Below are 23296 nucleotides of genomic sequence, written 5' to 3'. Positions count from 1 at the left end.
AGCCTTCTGTGCTGTTGCACTGAAGTCCACGTAAGCATAGAGAACAAATCTTACTCCATTTATATTATGTATTTAATATTTCAGTAATATTTGAAGAATATTGTAAATATATTGTTTGATTAAGCATTTAAATAATTAATTACAGGTTATATGTATAAATAGGTGAACTGCATATGTCATGATGCTACCACGTGATACAAGCGCACCTCACTTAAAGTAAAAACCAAGGTAGACTTGCACCCCAGCTCCGAGTTTTTGCTTTCAATTAGCTTTTATGTTCTGGAGCTACAAAACATTACAGTGGCAACGAGGAAGTTTTAAACAAACCCACCAACCCGCTGAAGTGCAGCGAGATGCTGAAGTTAAAAAAAAAAGCACAGTGAGAACCAAAAAAAAGCAGAGCAACACGTTTCTTTTAAAGGGCAGACAAAGTTGAGTTTAAAAAGGGCAGAAAACAGATGAATTCATGAGCTTATAAACAGAGTGAATACCGGGTGATAAAAATCGTAAAATAAAAGTAGAAATGGCTGGCTGCATCAGAAAGTTGGACACATTCAATTGCACAAGAGACAATTTGAGTATTGTATGCTGAGCAAACTGAGCAGCATTTTGAAGCAGATTAAGTAGCCAATGAGAAGCAAGTGCCAAATTTGCTGAGTGCATTGCATTTAAAGGAATACAGTTTGCTTAGAAGTCTAACTGCTACAACCACACCACCCGAACTGGGTTTACTGATATTGTGAAAGCAATGCAAGAATACTTAGAACTGAAACCATTGTTGATTGCTTTAGGTTTCATAAATGGAATCAAAAGGAAAGGGAGTCCATTTCAGTGCATGAGGCTGAATTGAAGAAGTTGTCTGAGCATTGTCAGTTCAGTAATGGGCTTAATGACGCACAGAGAGATTATTATGATTATGAGGACACGCAGTCCTCTTTTATTGTCATTCAGTAATGCATGCATTAAGAAATGATACAATGTTCCTCCAGTGTGATATCACAGAAACACAAGACAGACCAAGACTGAAAAACTGACAAAAACCACATAATTATAACATATAGTTACAACAGTGCAAAGCAATACCGTAACTTGATGAAGAACAGGCTATGGGCATAGTCAAAAAAGTTCAAAGTCTCTCCAAAGTCCCATGATCTCATGCAGATGGGAGAAGGAAGAAAACTCTCCCTGCCATGCTTCCAGCTCCGCAAACTTGCCGATGCAGCATCCTGGAAGCACCAACCACAGTCCGACTCTGAATCATCCGAAAACTTCGAGCTTTCGACCAGCCCTCCGACACCGATCACCGAACACCATCTCTGCCAAGCGCCTCGACCCCAACCCTGGCTACCAGCAACAGGCAAAGCCAAGGATCTGGGGCCTACCCTCCAGAGATTCTCAATTGCACAGTAGCAGCGGCAGCAAACCGGGCATTTCAGAAGTTTCTCCAGATGTTCCTCCGTGCTTCTCATATCTGTCTTCATCAAATCGGAATTGTGCACGGCCCCCTATTTAACAAATACGATACCATTTCACCGGAGAGGCCGTGCACGCTGCATCGCGCCGCCATCTTCTCCTCCCACCTTTTAGATCATTCAGTTTGTGAAATCTTAACAGAAAGTATTCAAAAATGGTGCTTAACTAAAGTACAACTCAACTTTAAAGGAGCAGTTGAAATAGCTGTATCAATAGATACAATAGCCAGGGACACAACTGAATTACAGTCAGGAATGAAAGTGAGCATGAACAAAATTGCAACATCTAAACAGAAATCTGTCTGGCTGAACAAATTGTGTTACCCTTGTGGCAGGGACTCACGTACACCAGACCACTGTAGGGTTAATGGTGAAATTTACAGAAAATGCAACAAAGCAAGACACATATAAAGAGCATGTCGGGCAGACAAAAATAAATGGACATAACAGGGAAGAGAGAAAGATAAAAGATCACGTTGCAGTTTCAAAGAGAACACCAATCTGCATGGTGTTGATGAGAGTGACACTGGACTGAGTAACCTTGAGATTTACAATGTGAAAGCCAACAACAGACAAGCAATATGGCTTACACCAGAAGTGAACGGCAATTAAAATGGAATTGAACACAGGCTCGGCTCTTTCAGTCATTGCACAAAATAAGTTTGACCAGCATTTCAAAGATACTGAACTGAAGCCTGCAGATATCCAACTGAGAACTTACAATGGAGAAAAGATAATTTCTGTGGGAATGATGTTCACAACAGTGAAATAAAACAACCAACAAGCCACATTGGGTTTGTATGTGATAAAAACAGGAGGGCCAGCGTTGTGTGGTGTGATTGACTGAGACCAAGTACAACTTGATTGGAGATCCATCAAGTCTGCAACAGAGTCAACTGGCGAATTGGAAAGGTTCTGGATGATGTCACAGCAGTGTTCAAGGATGGCAATGGAAACCTCAAACATATCAAGGGTAAAATAGTGTTAAATGAAAATGCCACACCCAAGTTTTACAAAGTCCATCCATTTCATTATACCATTCATGATAAAGTAGCCAGTGAGCTAGATCACGTGGAAGCCGAAGGGATTCTTTCCAAGGTTGAGTATAACCCATGGGCAAAACCAGTGGTCCCAGTAGCCAAGAAGAATGGCTCTGTCAGGCTCTGTGGTAATTTTAAGGTCACCATCAACTCAGTGCTGTAAGTATATCAATACTCTCTGCCCAGGATAGAAGATACCTTTGGAAATCTTTCTGGAGGAAAACACTTCAGTAAAGAGGACTAAGCTGAGGCCTACCTACAGTTGGAGATGGAGAAAGAGCCTGGTGTTTCTCACCATAAACACTCACAAAGGCCTTTATTGCTAAAAATAGGTTTACTTTTAGAGTAGCATTTGTACCTGCAATCTGGCAGAAAGCTATGAACCCGGTGCCGCAAGACTGCCCAAGCACTCAATGTTATCTAGATGACATTATTATTACCAGTATTGCAAGGAACATATCCAAATGTCAAGACAGTGTTAAAAAGATTAGAAGATTATGGGCTCAAAGCACAACACAAGAAGTTTGAATTCTTTAAACCAAGCATCACTTACTGTGATCACACCACTGATGCACGAGGTTTACACAAGTGGGCTGAGAAAGTTCAAGCAGTGGTGGATGTCCCAAGGCCAAAGGACGTGTCACAGTTGGGGTCCTTTTTAGGATCTGTCAATTATTGTTACAGTTTCCTGTCAAATGTTACTACTGTGTTCCACCCCATGAACTCATTACTACAGATTGGGAAGAAATGGCAATGGGTAAAGCAGTGTGATGTGGCTTTCCAAAACGTAAAGGAAATGGTGACGTCAGACATTGCATTCACACATTATGATCCACACCATCCAACGAAGCTTGCCATGCACCTTTTGGCATGCCAACACATCTGCAAGAAAGGTGTGAAGGACTACTTCCTGCAGTCCCAGAGTCAACTCATTCAACCACCAGGAAGTACATCTTGGGACCGTTTCACAGCCCCGTTTGCGAAGCACAGTGACCCCCACCCTGTCAAGAAAGACGTTATCCCACAAGAGTAAGAAAGCCTTCACAGAGATTACATCTTTAAAGTCTTTGGGCCTGAATGGGCCAATTTAAAATTTACTATGCTGTGGATGTCTGTATGTTGTTGTATTATATAGGATACTGTGTATATAAGTTGAGATGCATTCTGTATTGAGTTGGAGCTTATAGCTCAGCAGGGAAGGAGTGCTGTGTATTCAATATTTCAGTAATACTTGAGTAACTGCTGGTCTTCCATACAACCTTGCCCTGGAGAGTGAAGACTTTCCAGGTGCAGATCCATGGTCTCGCAAGACTAACAGAGATGCCTTATATAATATTTGAGTAATATTATAAATATATTGTTTGATTAAGTATTCTTGTTTGTTTAAATAATTCATTACCGGTTATATGAATTGCATACATTAATAAAAAGACTGAAAAAGAATTGCATATGTTATGATGCTGCCACATGGTATGTGCGCATCTTGCTTAAAGTAAAAATGAAGTTAGACACATATCCTGGCTCCATGCTATTGCTTTCAATTATTTTTTGTTTTGGAGTTACAAAAGATAACAACTTAGCATGCTGTAGCCCCTCAGAACTGGTCTCCTCTAATGTAAGCTCATCCATTCATAACATCAGCTCTCTGGAGATGCTGCAAGACCAGCTGGGCATTTCCACTTTCCACTTGTAATTCAGCATTCTCCATCTTACAATAGTTACAAGAGGAGGAAATGCTGGTGAAAGGCAGCAGGTCAGAGAGTGTCTGTGAAGAGAGAGGTGATTAACATCTTGGGCCTGAGACCCATTGTCAGAACTGGGAAAGGGAGAGAAACAAGCAACACACATAAAAGTTGCTGGTGAATGCAGCAGGCCAGGCAGCATCTCTAGGAAGAGGTGCAGTCGACGTTTCAGGCCGAGACCCTTCGTCAGGACTAACTGAAGGAAGAGTGAGTAAGGGATTTGAAAGTTGGAGGGGGAGGGGGAGATCCAAAATGATAGGAGAAGACAGGAGGGGGAGGGATGAAGCCAAGAGCTGGACAGGTGATAGGCAAAAGGGATAAGAGAGGATCATGGGACAGGAGGTCCGGGAAGAAAGACAAGGGGGGGGGAACCCAGAGGATGGGCAAGGGGTATATTCAGAGGGACACGTGGGAGGAAAAGTGAGGTAGGGTTGAACAGAACAAAAGAGGTTGCCTGTCAACGTGCCAGTCAAAAAGGCTTAATGGGAGCAGTGATCAGCAGGTGGCTTGTGTTGTTAATGATAATGGTGTGGGACCTGCCCAGCAGCCCAGGGGTCTTTAAATTTATTTAGAGATACATGCCCTTCTGACCCACTAGCAACTCACCTATTTAACCCTCACCTAATCACAGGAGCATTTGCAATGACCAATTGACCTACCAACCGGCAGGTCTTTGGACTGTGGGAGGAAACTGGAGCAACAAGAGGGAACTCACGCAGTCATCAGGAGAAGTGCAAACCTGAAACTCCACACCGGGCCAGACTTGAACCCTGAACTGCAACATTGTAATATTGTTGTGCTGACCGCTACGCGACCCTGGCACCATAGATGTAAGAGTAAAATAAGAGAACGTGACAGACAAAAAGAGTAAATGGAAAATGCTGGAAAAGCTCAGCAGGTCAAGCAGCATATGTGGAAAGAAAATCAGAAATGAGGAAGAGAGAAATAAGTTAGAGAAGAGGGGGTGGAGAGTGTGGTGGCGGTGGGAACGTATTGGACAAGGGGATTTCTCCGATAAGTTGAAGTTGTATGAATTAGGTGGGATCTCTCCTAAAAGAAAATGCAGCCTGACCTTTTTGTTTACAGTCGCAATTTTGAGTTCAATGGTAGAACCAAAGCACTAACACAAATTTAGCTCGCAACATACGATAATTGATAACTGATCCAAATGGTACCACCATGTGTATTTAAGACCATATACTTTAAAATGAACTGAAACATTTTTTCTCAGTATGCTTTCTCTCTAAGGGATGAAAACAGCAGAGTACGGTAACATCTTCAACCAAATGGCACGCTGCCTTGTCACGCGACACTCGCCCGGACCCAAAATGGAAATTGTCACGGACTTGCTCCAGAGGGAAATACAGAATGCTGATAAGCAGATGTTGGGCCTCGTCGGAACAATTCTACTCCTGTGGTAGATTCTGCTGCCCATGGCTACTTGACTCTGAAGCAGGCACTGGGTAAGAGGGCAGTTAAATAACTTGGTTGCAGATTATCTGAAATTAGGTGTTGTTGATAGTGATGAAGGTTATTGCAGAATACATGGGTTTAAAAATAGGTGTAGATTTTAAACAGAATTCTGATGTGTGGTTATATGAATAAATATTTAAAACAGATCACATTCCAAATACAGCCAATTTACATTAAAAGCCTGCCAAACTCAATTTTTCCAAATCAGAATTCCAGAGAGCACCATGTTTCTGTTTGGAGACTAAATTAATGTACTTCATTTAAATTGCTCAGTTAGGGAAGTGGGCTAAGGAGTGGCAAATTAATTACCGTACAGGTAAGTGTGAGGTGATGTACTTTGGCATGTCAACCCTCTGTAGGACATACTATGAGTGGTAAGGCGATAGGCAGTGTAATTGAACATGGTGTTGGGGTGGAGATACATCTCTACCACAGTAGGTGTAAGGTGCTCCTTCCCTCTGCTAGCCTGCATGTCACCCTTGGCCAAGGTGCAGCACCCACTTAGCCCCCAGTCAAGGTCATGTGAAGCCATGGGAGCAGCTGGTGCATATCACAAGTCCTGGTTATGCAACCACTGACGCCAGGCAGACAATCTCGGAAGAGTATTGATAATGGCTGGAGTCACCCGTCCTGTAAAGATACTGCCCAGAAGAAGGCAATGGCAAACCACTTCTGTAGAAAAATTTGCCAATGACAATCATGGTCAAGACTGTGGTTGCCTACGTCACAGAAACATAGTAACATAGAAAATAGGTGCAGGAGTAGGCCATTCGGCCCTTCGAGCCTGCACCACCATTCAGTATGATCATGGCTGATCATCCAACTCAGAACCCTGCACCAGCCTTCTCTCCATACCCCCTGATCCCTTTAGCCACAAGGGCCATATCTAACTCCCTCTTAAATATAGCCAATGAACTGGCCTCAACTGTTTCCTATGGCAGAAAATTCCATAGATTCACCACTCTCTGTGTGAAGAAGTTTTTCCTAATCTCGGTCCTAAAAGGCTTCCCCTTTATCCTCAAACTGTCTACAACATGGCACATGATGATGATAATGAATAGAAGTGAGGAACAATGTTCATTGAAAGGGGTGTCACAGCTTTACCGGGTGATGGAAACAGAGCTTAGCATGCTGGTCTTCATCAGTCAGGACAATTAGTACAGGAGCTAGTACATTGTGTTACAACAATGTATAAGTGCATGTGGGGTATCTGTACTGTTGTTGTCACTGTGTTAAACTGGAACGAATGCAGAAAAGGTTTACAAGGATTTTGCCAGGACTGGAGAGTCTGAGTTACAGGGAGAGGAGTCAGGTAAGGTCTCTATTCCTTGGAATGTACAGTAGGAGATTGAGAGGGAACCTTATAGAAATGTTTCAAGTTATGACAGGCATGAATAAGGTGGATGGTAACAGGTTCCACCCCCCCCCCCCCAAGGTCGGAGAGTCCAAAATTAGGGGGCATGGATTTAAGGTGAGAGGGGTAAATTTTTCTACACAGGGCGGTGAATATATGGAACTAGCTTCCGGGGGAAGTGGTCCCATTCCCATTCTGATATGTCTATCCGTGGCCTCCTCTACTGTAAAGATGAAGCCACACTCAGGTTGGAAGAACAACACCTTGTATTCCGTCTGGGTAGCCTCCAAACTGATGGCATGAACAGTGCTAATGCCCCACCTCTCCCGGTACCCCATCCGTCTTTTATTTATATACACACATTCCTTTTCTCTCTTTCCTTTTTCTCCCTCTGTCCATCTCACTATACCCCTTGCCCATCCTCTGGGCTTTCCCCCCCCCCCCTTTTCTTTCTCCCTGGGCCTCCTGTCCCATGATCCTCTCATATCCCTTTTGCCAATCAACTGTCCAGCTCTTGGCTCCATCCCTCCCCCTCCTGTCTTCTCCTATCATTTTGGATCTCCCCTTCCCCCTCCCACTTTCAAATCTCTTCTTTCAGTTAGTCTTGACGAAGGGTCTCGGCCTGAAACGTCGACTGTACCTCTTCCTAGAGATGCTGCCTGGCCTGCTGCGTTCACCAACTTTGATGTGTGTTGGGGGAAGTGGTTGAAACAGGTACAATAGTATAATTAAAGACATAGTTGGATAGGTATTTCTTAACTCTTACATCTTATATCCAAGGGAGTAAAAATCTTTTATGTTGCGTCTCCGTCACAATGTACAAGCAATAAAGAGCAGAACTGTGGGAGGATATTGCCCAAACGAAGGGAGGAGCTTGGAAGGATATGGACCAAATGTCTGAAATTGGGACTAGCTGGATGGGCACTGAGGTCAGCAAGGACTCACTGGGCCAAAGGACCTGTATCCACCTTGTAGTCTTTCACAAGCCATGAACTAGAACACCCAGATCTCTCTGCCTCTCATCTCTCATCGTATATAAAATGTATTATTTGCATTTTTCCTAGCAAAATTGACCATTTCACTTTTGTACTCCAATTGACCAATTTTTTTCTCACTCACTTTGCCTACCCAAATCTCACTGCCTTCCTCTCTCTTTCTTATTCCACATATAAATTCTACCATCCCTACATGAAATTCTCAATTATAAGTCCTTCCAATTTGTCCACAAGAGCCTTAATTTTATTTCATGTCTTTTCCTAGTCACATATATCTGAAGCCCCCTACAGTCCATTTTTATTTTCCATCCTTTTTATATTCTGTTTTCTTTAATAATTCTTTATTGAGGTCATTCTCTGATGAGGTTCTCATATTTAATGTCTTTTCATCTGTAGGTTCTGAACTACTATGGCTGTTATTCTAAAGTGCTGTTCCCATGCAGATTGAAAATAATTACCACTTCTCAGAAAGACAATATCTCAGGTCATTTGTATTTGGTCAATGCAACTATTGGTCAACTATTGTGTTCTTTCTTATATAATTTAGTGTAACTTGTGGTAATAATATATGCTTTAATTGCAAATATTCTGTATCCAATACCATGTGATTGTGATGTTGCTGCAAGTAAGTTTTTCAGTGTACTGTGCATATGACAATAAACTCAACTTTGACTTTGATTTCAACTCAGACATCGACCTAACTTCCCTCCTTCAGATTGGTGAAAAGCCAAATTAGAAAATAACTCCGATTGAAAAAGTTCTGGGTAGGTATTGTTTCTCCCTCTACCCCGCTAACAATTTCATAATTTCCAGTTAATTTGTTGGATCCATTACCAATTGTCTCAGAAAAATAAAAATCAAAGAGCAGTATTGCACAAGGTAATGCTTAGTGTCCAAACAATACATTTTCCCCTTGGTATGATGTGCACTGAATGAGCTTGAAGATATTATATCCAGAAAGAAAAAGTGCAATGTTAATAAAATTAAATACATGTGTAGTTCTTACAGAATTCTGATACAGACATAAGAATTAATATTTAGAATAGATCGCATCCAAAACATAACCAATTTACATTAAAGGCATGACAAACTCAACTGTTCCAAATTAGAACTCCTGAGATCACTGTGTTTCCGTTTGGAGATCAAATCAATGTATTTAATTTGAATTTATTAACATATAATTTCTGGCATTATACACAGATGCCCACTTTCTTTGGAACTAAGATATTACAGTGTTCATAACTGAGAATATTCAGGATTCAAGCAATATTTGCAGGGCCCTCAAGCCTTTGACCTTAAATAACAAATATGGGGCACAATGCAACCAAGAATGTGTTTTAAGTCAAGGAGCACCAAGGGGATTGCCTGTTTCCTGGCTTTCAGCTTGATTGTGGGTGGCAATGTTGTAATAGGTGACTCTAGGCTAATTAGATTTTGCTCCAGTCCTTAAATATCTTTGTAATGTTAAATCTAACATGATTTCTTCAAAAATGATCTAGCCAAGGTTTGTAAAATATTAATTAACCTCTGAAAGAAAGGGCTGATTGAATCTCAATATTTCAGGCTTTTATGAGAACTCCTTGTAAACTCTGACAGTCCAAGTTTGCTCCATTTCAGTTGCATCTAATTGAAACACTATAGGACAGACAATGGTAGATAATGAGAACAAACTGGCGCCAGATTAAAGAACACACATCCAAAATAGGGTTAAAAAAAACACAACTGGCAGCTGAGAAAGCTAAAATCTACTTAAATCACATAAGGATCTCACAACACAGGCCAAAAACCAGCAGCATACTCATGTGTTTGAAGGCAGACCATTCTGCCCATCAGAACCATGCTAGCACAGCAATTCCAGTACTCACTCACCCTCTTTTTCTCTGGAGTCCTGCATTTTATTCTTTATCTCTGTCTCTCACATTGACATATGCCAATCAACTCTCCTTTGTGTCTCAATGCCCAAGTAGTTTCAGTTTTGAAATAGTTTCTGTGTTCCAAAGAGCAGCAAGTAATAATTGTATATTCTGCACTGAAAACTAGTGTTGAAATACTGAGCAAGTCAGGCAGCAACTGTGGAAAGAGAAAACAATTTAATATTTCCCCTGTTTCTCCCTCTGCTGAGACCTCAAGTCTTCCAGCATTTTCTGTTTTATTTTGGGATTCTGCCATCTGCAGTATTTCACTCATCTGAGAGATGCCCTCTTCTTGATACTATCAATAGGGAGGAGGTACAGAAGCCCGAAGGCCCACACTCCATGAGTCATAAACAGCTTCTCCACCAAGAGAATTCTGAATGGTCCATGAATTCATGAACACTATCTCATGATCACTGCTCCCTCTAAGCTGTGCAGCTGCACAGTAACTGAAATGCTCCCGCACACATAGCCTTCGTTGCCACGCAGCTGCAATTTTTTTTTATATAGTGCTTTATTAAAGTGCCTAGCAGTTTCTAGGCCATGTAAAATTTCCTGCTCAAACCAATGGTTGGTCCACGCAGCTGTTAAAAAAATTAGAGGGAACGTTGCTCCTTATTCCTTTTTATTCACTTTTCTAATTTTGTAATTTATAGTCATTTTATGACTTTGCACTGCCAAAATACAACAAATTTCATGTCACAGAAGACAATGATAATAAACCTGATTCCGTTAAAGGCAATCAATAAGCTACATATTACTAATACTGAAAATTAACATATATATAATTGAGTATCTTCAATCGTTTCCAATTTATATCAGCACTTACTGGTATTGCCCATGGACACTCAAAATAATGTCGTTTGCACACAGTTTGAAATGGCAATGCACGTAGGCAATACAACATATCGATGAGTCCAAAACCAAACTACAAGTCACAAGAGGGATCATTTTTCAATAGATCCGGTGTTCCCAACCTTTTTATTGCATGGACCCCTACCGTTAACCGGGGGATCTGTTAATCCCAGGTTGGGTATTCCTGCAATAGATAGTACTGTATCATACACACCTGCAACATTTACCATCTAGTTATCGGAAGGTACACATGAAGTTATGGCAGCTCAAGCTGCTGTTATCTCTTCATTTTTTCCTCGATGCTGTGCCTCGTTAAATGCTTCTCCCCGCCCACGCCCTTTCTCCCGCCCCCATGGTAACGAAGTGCATGGCGCTTAACTTTGCCTACCCTGTCCGATTATCTCGACTGTACTAGATTTATTGTCACAATATTGTCATCTGAAGAGATGTTACGCGTCGGGCTTTACATCGTATTTGACAATTCATTATACAACGCTTACAGCAACTACCAACATGCGACATTGAAAGATTCTGCCCCTCTGAAGGTGATGAAGCCCAGTATCTGCAAGGGAGCCCTGGCTGAAGTACAATGTTTTTATAAAATGTGTTTACCGATCGTTAGTGTCGCAAAACCAGGTTACGTCGGGGACAGGGCGTTCAAACACTGCCCTCGCCCAAAGACATCGAAGGCCGGCTGTTTGCTGTGTGGGCAGTGATTCCGAAGACGGAGACGGCGACCGTGCACATGGTTCAAGGACCTGGACTGCGAGCTCACCGGCGCCCGCCCTTTGCTGTCCCGACACTGCTCCAGCGCAGTCCGCACACCCTCCCTTCTGATTGGCAGCGGGGCCCAGCCAATCGGCTACTCCCCGGACGGCCACGCACCAACCGCAGCCGCGGGGCGGCCGGCGCTCATCGCCAAGTTGAGCCGACAAGGCGAAGGAGGCGGGGCCAACATTTCCTTCCGCCAGAAAGGGCGCTCCGTCCCCTGGGACCGCATTGAAGTACGGTGCTTCAGCAGTCTGGCCCCCAAACACTTCGGATCATAAACTTGAGAAACTCAGAGCGCTGTTGCAACCACTCTTAAGTTATTTGACTGATTCTTCTTGCGACAGTACTCTCCACTGAAGTGCAGCTGCAAGAACAGTCGAGAGTCTCTTTGCCACCCAGGACAAGGCAACTCGCCTGACTGTCACCATGACCTTCCTGCCGAACTTTCGTTTTCTCCCTCACCCGTGGCTGCAGCGTTACATCTGAAAAAAAAATACGCTGTGGCAACTCTCAGCTCGTGACCGCCTGCCACCGAAAACACAAGTCACAAACCAACAACCGGGACCTGCCAAAGTTTACCGCTAAACCCCTGAACCACCGTGCAAGACGGCAGCTTTCCGCTATCGAATCAAGGCCAAATAGCCACAGGCATTAACTGCTGGTCTTGCCGGCGACATCCAAAGAGTTGCACGTAATTACTTAATACAACACATCTGCATAGCTTTGATAAGAAGGGACTGGCCTTACCCTTGGACTGAGCAACTTTTCAGAGGTGACCTAAGTATGTCGGAGAGTGTGGTTGATGCTCACATGGTGGGAATACTGATGAGTTGATAAAATGGGCAGAGAAATGAGAATAGAATTTAATCTAGAAAATATGGAGTCATAGATTTTGCGAGGACTGATAAAATAATGAATGGTTAAAAACCCAGGGAAGTGCCAAGGACCAGAGAAGCCTTAATGTAGATTTCTGAAAATCCTGAAGATATAAGATGATTAAGAAAGTCTTAAATAAACGGGGAGAGAAGGAGGTTATGGTGCCACTATATAAACCATCAGGGCACTGCTGAAGCTATAGGGAAGTGCCTAGAATGCAGCTGCAAGTAAGTTTTACATTGCACCTGTACTTGGTATCTAGGAATGTGGGAATAAACTTGACTTCAACTTCAATTTCACTGTAGGCTTTGAAGAGGAGATTCACCAGGATGTTGCCTCAGGTGGAATATATCATTTATGAGGGGAGAGTAGATAAGCTGGCTTAAACGGTGAGGGTTGAGGGAGGAGCGTGACTGAGGTATGCACAAGTATGAGTTACCTGGACAGAGGAGATATAGATAAGTGCATTCCATTAGCTGTGCTGTCTGCGACCAGTGCAAAATAGGTTTAAGTTTAGGAGTAAGTGATTTCTGGAAGAATATTTGCACCCAGAGGATTGTTGAAATCTGAAATACACTGTCTGAGGGTTGGTGGAGGTAGAGACTGACGAGATTTGAGAAGTATTCAGATGAGTGTTTAAAACTCCAAAACACAGAAGGCAACACATTGTGTGAAAGCAACACACATCAAAGTTGCTGGTGAACGCAGCAGGCCAGGCAGCATCTCTAGGAAGAGGTACAGTCGACGTTTCAGGCCGAGACCTTTCGTCAGGGCTAACTGAAGGAAGAGATAGTAAGAGATTTGAGAGGGGGAGGGGGAGGGGGAGGGGGAGGGGGAGATCCAAAATGATAGGAGAAGACAGGAGGGGGAGGGATGGAGCTAAGAACTGGACAGGTGATAGGCAAAGGGGATATGAGAGGATCATGGGACAGGAGGCTCAGGGAGAAGGAAAAGGGGGGGGGGACCCAGAGGATGGGTGAGGGGTATAGTCAGAGGGACAGAGGGAGAAAAAGAATGTGTGTATAAAGTAAATAATGGATGGGGTACGAGGGGGAGGTGGGGCATGTATAAAAATAAATAATGGACGGCCTGGCCTGCTGCGTTCGAAACGTTGACTGTACCTCTTCCTAGAGGTGCTGCCTGGCCTGCTGCGTTCACCAGCAACTTTGATGTGTGTTGCTTGAATTTCCAGCATCTGCAGAATTCCTGTTGTTTACGTTGTGTGAAAATTGGGATTATTATAGATAGGTACCTGATGGTCACCATGGGCACGATGGGCTGAAGGGTCTGCTTCTGTGTTTTATAACTTGTGATGTGCAAACAGCCAATTGGGTGAGCATTGGCTCCTGGCAGAGTCAACTCATCAGTCACATTCACCTTTAACTCCCTCTTACATTCCCACACTCTTTACATGCTTTTCTGTTGGCCATTTAACAAAAATAATATCACTTATAGCAATTGTTTAACCTACCTCCCAAGTCTTCGGGATGTGGGAGGGAACCACACTACCTGGAAGAAATCCACAAAGAGAAAATGCAAACTTCACACAGACTGTACATCCATACCCTTCATAATTTTATGAATGTCTGACATTCACCTTTGCTCCAAGAAATAATGATGCAGTGTGGCCAACCTCTCCTAGATCTTAGATCTTTCATCCATGCTGCATTTTTACTGTACACTCACCCACTTGACAATATCTTTCCTCTAACAGGATGACCTAAACTGTACAAAGTACTCCAAGTGTGGTCTCAACAATGACATATAACTGCAAGATGATGTCAATAAACTTGATGCCCTAACTGATGAGGCCACCATACCATAAAATCTCCTCACCACCCCATCAGCTTTTTGTGAACTGTGCATTTGTACTCCAGTCTCTCTGTTCCACCACACTTACCAGTGCCCTACCATTCTCCGTGTAAGTCCTAACCTGGTTTGAATATCCAAAATGCATCAACTCACTCTTATCGAAGTTGAAATCCATTTGCCATTTCTCAGCCTATCTCCCTAGCTGGTCAAGTTCTCTTTGTAATTCATTGTAATGTGCTTCACTGTCAACAACAATGATGATATCGAGGTAAGTGGAGGGGCAGGGGGTGTTGTGGAAGCTACGAGGCTGCAGAAAGGACTTGGACAGTTTGGGAGAATGGGCAAAGAAGTGACAGATGGAGTAGAGTGTTGGGAAGTGAATGGTCATGCACTTTGGTAGAAGGAATAAAAGTAAAGACTATTTTCTAAATGGGGAGAAAGTTTAAATATCTCAGGTGCAAAGGGATTTGGGAGTCCTCTTGCAGGATTCCCGAAAGCTTAATTTGCAGGTTGAATCAGTGGTGAGGAAGGTGAATGCAATTCATTTCAAGAGGATCAGAATATGAAAACAAGGATGTAATCCTGAGGCTTTCTAAGGCACTGGTGAGGCCTCATTTGGAGTATTGTGAGCAGTTTTGGGCCTCTTATTTAAGAAAGGATGTGCTAACATTGGTGAGGGTTCAGAGGAGGTCCACGAGAATGATTTAGGGAATGAAAGGGTTATATCAGCAGCGATTGAAAGCCTTGGGCCTGTACTAGCTGGAATGTAGAAGAATGAGGGGGGGATCTCATTGAAATCTATTGAATGTTGAAATGCCTAGATGGAGTGGATGTGAAAAGGATGTTTCACTTAGTGGGGGAGACTAGGACCAGCAGGCACAGCCTTAAAATCGAGGGATGTCCATTTAGAACAGAAATGAGGAGAAATTTCTTTCGCCAGAAAGTGGTGAATCTGTGGAATTAAAATTGCCACCAGCCGCTGTGGAGGCCAGGTCACTGGGTGCATTTGAAGTGGAGGTTGATAGGTTCATGATTAGTCAGGGCATGAAAGGTTGTGGGGAAAAGGCAGGAGAACGAAGTTGAGAGGGAAAAGGATCAGCCATGATGAAATGGTGGAGCAGACTTGATGGGCCGAATGGACTGACTTGCTCCTATGTCTTATGATCTAACAACACCCTTAATTTAGTAACAACAGCAAACTTGCTGATTATTCATTGTACATTCAAATCCAAATCATCTACATAAATAATGACTAACAGTGGTCCCAGCTCTGATTCCTGGGGCACCCATCAGTCAGAGAATTGACCTTCAGCCATCACGCTCTGCTTCCTATCATTGGGCCAATTCTGAATCCACATTGCTAGCTCCCCTTGAATCCCATGTGACTAAACCTTCCAGATCAGCCTACCATGGAAGACATGAGCCACACTCCAGTCTTCTGGAACTTCTCCCTGGCTAACTACAAAACAAATACCTCTCCAAGAACCTCCACAAATTATTCTCTGGCCTCTCATAAGGTCTAAGGGTGCATTTGGTCAGGCCATGGATACTTTCCCCACTTTAATACACTTCAAGACCAGAAATATCACCTTCCTTGTATATATGTTCCAAGATTTCATTATTTATTATCCTCATTTATTTGGCTACCATGATATTCCCCTTTGTAAACACTGAGAAGAAATAGTATATAGAACAATATATAGATATTTAACCAGGCCGGCTTGAAAAAGTCACTAAATAATTACTATCAACTAATCACCTGCAGTACCAGAGGAAACAGCACACTGGACCACTGTCACACCACCATCAAGAGTGCTTACCGTGCCATTCCACACCCACACTTCAGAAAGTCTGATCACCTGGCTGTGCTTCTACTCCCTGAGTACAGGCAGAGACTGAAGACTGCAGCACCAGTCGTGAGGACCAAGAAGGTATGGAGAAGGGAAGCACAGAAGCGCCTAAAGGACTGCTTTGAATTGGTGGACTGGACTGCATTCAGGGATTCATCTTCCAATCCGGATGAGTATGCCGCAGTTGTTACTGACTTCATTAAAACCTGTGTGGATGAGGGTGAGCCGATGAAAACTTGCTGTACGTTCCCAAACCCAAAGCTGTGGATGAACCAGGAGGCTCGTCATCTGCTGAGGGTTAGATCTAAGGCATTTAAGTCTTGTTACTCAAGTATGACTTGTGGAGGGCTCTTTCATGAGCGAAGAAACAATTCCGTGCGAGGTTGGAGGTGCTATTGGATGCACGTCAACTCTGGCAGGGTTTGCAGGACAGTACTTCCTACAAAGCAAAACCCAACATCATGAACGGCAGCGATGCTTCACTACCAGATGAGGTCAATGCCTTCTAGGCTCACTTTGAAAGGGAGAATATATCTACAGCTGTGGAGATCCCTGCTGCACCTGGTAACCCTGTGATCTCCATCTCAGAGGCCGTTAGGCTGTCTTTAAAGAGGGTGAACTCTCACAAGGCAGCAGGTCCTGATGGAGTACCTGGTAAGGTTCTGAAAACCTGTGCCAACCAACTGGTGGGTGTATTCAAGGGCATTTCAACCTCTCACTGCTATGGGTGGAAGTTTCCACTTGCTTCAAAAGGCAAATTATACCAGTGCTAAAGAAGAGTATTGTGAGCTGCCTTAACGACTATCTCCTACGGTGATAGTCACATCTACGGTGATGAAATGCCTCAGCAAGGACCTGGGCCCACTGCCATCTGCCTATCGCCACAATAGGTCTATGGCAGCTGCAATTTCAATGGCTCTTCACACGACCTTAGATCACCTGGATAATACAAACACCTACGTATGTCAGGGTGCTGTTCATCAACTATAGCTCAACATCTTACACCATCATTCCCTGGTCCTGACCGATGAGCGACAGAACCTGGGTCTCAGTACTTACCTCTGAATTGGATCCTTGACTTCCTAACTGGAAGACCACAATCTCTGCAGATTGGTGATAATATCTCCTCTTTGCTGATAATCAACATCGGTGCACCTCAGGGATGTGTGCTTAGCCCACTGCTCTACTCTCTCTAAATCCATGACTGTGTGGCTAGGTATAGCTCAAGTACCAACTATAAATTTGCTGGTGATACAACCATTGTTGGTAGAATCTCAGATTGTGTTGAGACGGTGTACAGGAGCAAGATATACCAACTAGTGGAGTGGTATCACAGCACCAGCCTTGCATTCAATGTCAGTAAGACAAAAGAGCTGTTTGTGAACTTCAGAAAGGGTAAGATGAGGAAACATGAACTAATTTTCATAGAGGGATCAGAAATGGAGAGAGTGAGCAATTTGAAGTTCTTGAATGTCAAGATCTCTGAGGATCTAACCTGGTTCCAACATATGGATGCAGCTATAAAGAAGGCAAGACAGCAGCTATTTTTCATTAGGAATTTGAAGAGATTTGGTTTGTCACCTAAAACATTTGAAAACTTCTATAGATGTACCATGGAGAGCATTCTGACAGACTGCATCTCTGTCTGGTATGGGGGTTGGCGGGGGGGCTACTGCACAGGATCAAAAGAAGCTACAGAAAGGTATAAAGTTAGTCAGCTCTATCTTGGGTAATAGCCTCTGAAGTATCCAAGATATGTATTGTCATTGGAGAGAGTCCAGAGGAGGTTCACAAGGATGATTCCGTGAATGAAGGGGTCAACATATGAGGAGTGTTTGGCAGCTTTGAGCCTGTACTTGCTGAAATTTAGAAGAATGCATGGCGATCTCATTAAAACCTAATGAATATTGAAAGGACTAGATAAGGTGGATGTGGAGAGGATGTTTCCTCTGGTGGGGGTATCCAGAACTAGAAGGCACAGCCTCAGAATTGAGGGTGACCTTTTAGAACAGAGGTAAGGAGGAATTTTTTTGGCCAAATAGTGGCGAATCTGTGGAATACTCTGCCACAGGCTGTGATGGAGGCCAAGTCCGTGTGTATATTTGAAGCCGAAGTTGATAAGTTCCTGATTGGTCGGAGCATCAAGGGATATGGTGAGAGGGCAGGTGTATGGGATCGGAGATAAGTAATGATGAAGTGGTGGAGCAGACTCAAAGGGTTGAATAGCCTAATTCTGCTATGCCTTATGGTTCTATGGTCTTACCTCAGAAAGGCGACGTCCATTATTAAGGACCGCCCCCCCCCCCCCATCACCCAGGGTGTGTCCTCTTCTCATTGCTACTGTCAGGAAGGAGGTACAGAAGCCTGAAGCCACCACACTCAGCGATTTAGGAACAGCATATTCCCCTCTGCCATCTGATTCCTAAATGGACATCGAACACATGAACACTACCTCACTTTTTAAAAAATATATATTACTTTGGTTTTGCATTATTTTAATCTACTTAATATACATATAAACACTTACAGTAATTGATCTACTTTTTATCTTCCATATTATCATGTATATCATTGAACTGCTGCTGTTAAGTTAACAAATTTCACGACACATGCTGGTGATAATAACCCTGATTCTGATTAGCAATTAGCAAACATTCAATCTCAAAGCGATAAAATTTAAGCATACCCAAGTGTAGGTTAAGGGCAATTGAGTGTTATTTAGCAGTCAGCAAAAAATACGACATTCGCTGGTCCCAAGCTACAATCTGCAATGAAATAAGCACGAATACATAACTTACTCTCTTCGCTTTTACCACACCCCCATTCATGTGGCTAGTTATGATAATAAATATGTAACACAGAATACAATGCAGATGGAGAACAGATGCCTGGCTCCTGCACTTCCTCACAGTGTCTCTACACATCACATCTATCTTTACACTAACTGGTCCATTATCTGACCAAACACGCTGGATCGCATACAACTGCCAAACTAGTTCTGACCCTTCCCAACAGCTCTTGCAAGCCTTCCCCTGAGGATGTTGGTCCCTCTCAAGTTCAGGTGTAACTCTTCCATTTTTTACAGGTCATACCTTCTCCGGAAGAAATTGCAGTGAATAGTCTCTCCCATGTCTCCCTTTTACTGTGAATATAACAGAAGTGTGCCAGGTCAACTTTTTGCTTCATATCCACTGTGGATTGTCAAAAGCACAACATAATGGAGAAATATAACACATGACAATATTGTTTTAGAATGTGGGCAATTCAGACAAGATCAGGCGGATCCCCATCCCTGGTCACCCAATGGATGAGGGGTAGGCAGGTGCCACATTACGCTGACAGTAGCTGATAGGCTACAATGGGATTGTAGAAAGATTTAGACTTCAGTGTTCAAGTCAGGATTCTGTGTGACTTGGAGATTGTTATACTGTAAATTGCCTATGTTTAATGCCAGATGTGCAGCCTGTGAATAACTGCTACCTACGGCCTGTGCTGTAACGTTCTATGTTGGTGATACGAACACTCCAACGTAGACTTGGCTGGAAGAAAGCTATAAGAATTTAATCCTCTATGCATTTCTTGCATTTAATCATATCCCCTAATTGTTCATTTATGCAACTAAATGCATTCCTGTATAACATGGAGAGACAGCAAGACAAATAGTTGGGAAGGTCATTGCTGCTCTCCTTTCTCGGCGATAGGTTAGTGAGAAATGGCTAAGTAACTTTAGCTGCAAGCACCTTTTACACCAGTGAAGAGCATTGACCAAAGAGATTGATAAACCAATCAGAAGAGCTGCTGCTCTCCTACGGAAGGCTCTGAGCTACTTGAGTACCTTTGCAGCATTTAATCCCACTTGAGAAATGTAGATGGCCAAGAGTAGCACTGCAGAGATGCTATAAAGAGTTGGTTACTAATTTGCAAAGAAAATGAACACAATTTATACATGCAAGAAATGCTTTCCTTGAAATAACCAGTTTTTAAAATATCTGATTGTACAGGGGTTGTTTGCTCAGCTCCACACAATTCTTCACTTGACAAAATTAAAACAATAGAGACGGACTTAGGTCAAAATCTCCAAATTTTCAATCCATTATATTATACAAATAAGAAGCTCATTGTATTCATAGGCCATTTACTCAAATGTACACTATCATCCAGATAACATACAGTTCAGTTTAATGTCAATCTTAATGACCTGACAGTCAATACTTAATGATAGAATGAAGGTGGAGGAAATCTGTATTTAATTCTGAATTCATTTGTTAATCTTTGTCTTGAAACACAATCTAACAATCTTACAACATAATCCTTTGCCATAATTTGTTAATATTAAGGATGATTGTAGAAATGTAATACTTACAGCTATAGATTAAAGTTTATGAATTCCAGAAATATTTAATTAAACCATAGAAACCATAGAAACTACAGCACAGAAACAGGTCTTTTGGCCCTTCTTGGCTGTGCCGAACCCTTTTCTGCCTAGTCCCACTGACCTGCACACGGACCATATCCCTCCATACACCTCCCAACCATGTATCTGTCCAATTTATTCTTAAATGTTAATAAAGAACCCGCATTTACCACCTCATCTGGCAGCTCATTCCATACTCCCACCACTCTCTGTGTGAAGAAGCCCCCCCTAATGTTCCCTTTAAACTTTTCCCCCCTCACCCTTAACCCATGTCCTCTGGTTTTTTTTCTCCCCTTGCCTCAGTGGAAAAAGCCTGCTTGCATTCACTCTATCTATACCCGTCATAATTTTATATACCTCTATCAAATCTCCCCTCATTCTTCTACGCTCCAGGGAATAAAGTCCTAACCTATTCAACCTTTCTCTGTAACTGAGGTTCTCAAGTCCTGGCAACATCCTTGTAAACCTTCTCTGCACTCTTTCAACCTTACTTATATCCTTCCTGTAATTTGGTGACTAAAACTGAACACAATACTCCAGGTTCGGCCTCACCAATGCCTTATACGACCTCATCATAACATTCCAGCTCTTATACTCAGTACTTCAATTAATAAAGGCCAATGTACCAAAAGCTCTCTTTACGACCCTATCTACTTGTGACACCACTTTTAGGGAATTTTGTATCTGTATTCTAAGATGAAAAATGACTTCAGTTTTGGCATAGGTTTATTGGGCAGCCTCGTAGTGCCACTACTATAATTGCTTCTTCACAATTCCAGAGGCCGGGTTCCATTCTAATTTTGGATGCTTTTTTGGGTGGAATTTGCATGTTCTGCCTGTGACTGCAGGGGTCTCTTACAGGCATTCTACTCTCCTCCCACATTATAAAGACAAGTGAGTTGGTCAGTTATTGTGAATATGAAGTATGGAGGCCAAACACAGCAGTTAGAGCTTTATGTGTTGAAAAGTGGAGAGCCAGCACTTTTCAGACATGAATGGTTGAGAAAAATCCAACTAGACTGGCACAAAATCAAAGCTCTCCATGTTTCATCAACAGGCAACTGCAGCCCAAATGGCAGCACTAACCAAAGACTGTCACAGCTGCTTAATGCTAATGAGAAGGTGTTTGAGAAGGGCATTGTTAAACTCAGAGGCATGAAGGCCAGAATTGAACTGGATGAAGCAGCAACACCAAGATTCCATAAAGGGGATCCAGTGCCTTACACACTACGTCCTAAAGTGGATGCTGAGCTGCAGAACTTGGAGGCATCTGGAATTCTCTCCAAGGTTGAGTGGAGCAATTGGGTTTCACCCATTGTCCCAGTTATCAAGAAAGGAAAGGCTGGAGCTGTTCGCAAATGCGGGGATTTCAAAGTGAGCATCAACCCGGTGCTGCATTCTGTGCAGTATCCCCTGCCATGAATAGAAGACATTTTTGCAATCTTGGCAGGTGGGGAGAGGTTTTCAAAGATTGACTCACAATCAACGCTCACAATCGTCTCGTCTTTGGTCTCGCATCAGCTCCAGCAATTTGGCAAAGAACAATGGACCAAGTGCTCCAAGATATCCCAGGAACACAATGTTACCTCGATAACATCATTATGACTGGCAAGAATGATGAAGAGCACCTCCAGAACCTTAGTAAAGTGTTCACCAGGCTGAGTGAGTATGGTCTGCATGCAATGAGAGAGGAATGTGAGCTTTTCAAGAATGAAATCTCAAATTGTGGACATGTTATTGACAAGCAGGGCTTATACAATTCACAAAAGAAGACTGAAGCAGTGCTACAGGCACCCAAACCAGAAAATGTGTCAAAACTCAGGTTGTATGTAAGCCTTGTGAACTACCACCACCAGTTTCTCCCAAACATTACTACAGTGCTGCACCCATTGAATCCACTGTTGCAGACAGGAGCAAAGTGGAAATGGTTAGAAAGATGTGAAAGGGTATTCAAGGAAACAAAGAGACTAATAACATCCAATGACCTATTGCTGTCCATCAGACTGGTGCATGATACATCCTTGTATGGTATTGGAGCCATTTGTCACACATTATGAAAGATGGATCTGAACATTTGATTGCATTTGCTTCAAAATCACTAACGAGTGCAGAACACAACTATGCACATATCGACTGAGAGGCACTTAGTCTAGTATGGGGAATAAAGAAGTTCCACCACTATTCCTTCAGACAAAAGTTTACGCTAGTGACAGATCACCAGCCCCTTGTGTCCATTTTCAATCCTTGGAAGGGAATTCCAGTGATGACTGCTACCCAGCTACAACATTGGGCACTATTCCTACGATCCCACTCTTATGACATAGAGTTGAAGGGTACCAAACAACACAGCAACACTAATGGCTTGTCTTGTCTTCCACGGTTGGCAACTGAAGAAGGAAAGTCTTCATACTGTGACCCAGCAGAAGTGATCCACACTGCATTGAGACACCGCGTCATGGGAGATTGTTCCTGCCTGTGGCCATCGAACTTTGCAGCCCCTCCCATGGAGGGTCAGACACCCTGAGCCAATAGGCTGGTCCTGGACTTATTTCCATCTGGCATAGTTTGCATATTGTTGTCTGATTGTTTGTGGTTTTTGCATTGCTATATTTATGCTCTATTCTTGGTTGGTGCGGCTGTAACAAAACCCAATTTCCCTCGGGACCAATAAAGTATATCTATCTATCTATCTATCGCTGGACCAGTTGCCGGTAACAGATGCCGAAATA

The 23296-nt window shown here is 42.9% G+C and overlaps 1 protein-coding gene across 8 annotated transcripts in view; it reads right to left on the bottom strand.

The window, feature by feature from the left end:
• Positions 1-11762, bottom strand: part of LOC140199562 (lysosomal cholesterol signaling protein-like) — a 116138-nt gene extending 104376 nt beyond the window's left edge. For 3 of the 8 annotated variants that reach the window (XM_072261837.1, XM_072261836.1, XM_072261842.1), the window contains exon 1: positions 11457-11760. The gene's annotated coding sequence lies outside the window, so the exon portion shown is untranslated. Of the gene's footprint in view, positions 1-11058; positions 11131-11456 lie in introns of those variants that run through there. The other 5 variants (XM_072261840.1, XM_072261843.1, XM_072261844.1 and 2 more) reach the window with 4 other exon arrangements.
• Between the last annotated feature and the right edge of the window lie 11534 nt (positions 11763-23296).

This window comes from Mobula birostris, chromosome 6 (assembly GCF_030028105.1).
Source record: "Mobula birostris isolate sMobBir1 chromosome 6, sMobBir1.hap1, whole genome shotgun sequence".
Classification (NCBI taxonomy): domain Eukaryota; kingdom Metazoa; phylum Chordata; class Chondrichthyes; order Myliobatiformes; family Myliobatidae; genus Mobula; species Mobula birostris.
This window is presented reverse-complemented; position numbering and strand designations above follow the sequence as displayed.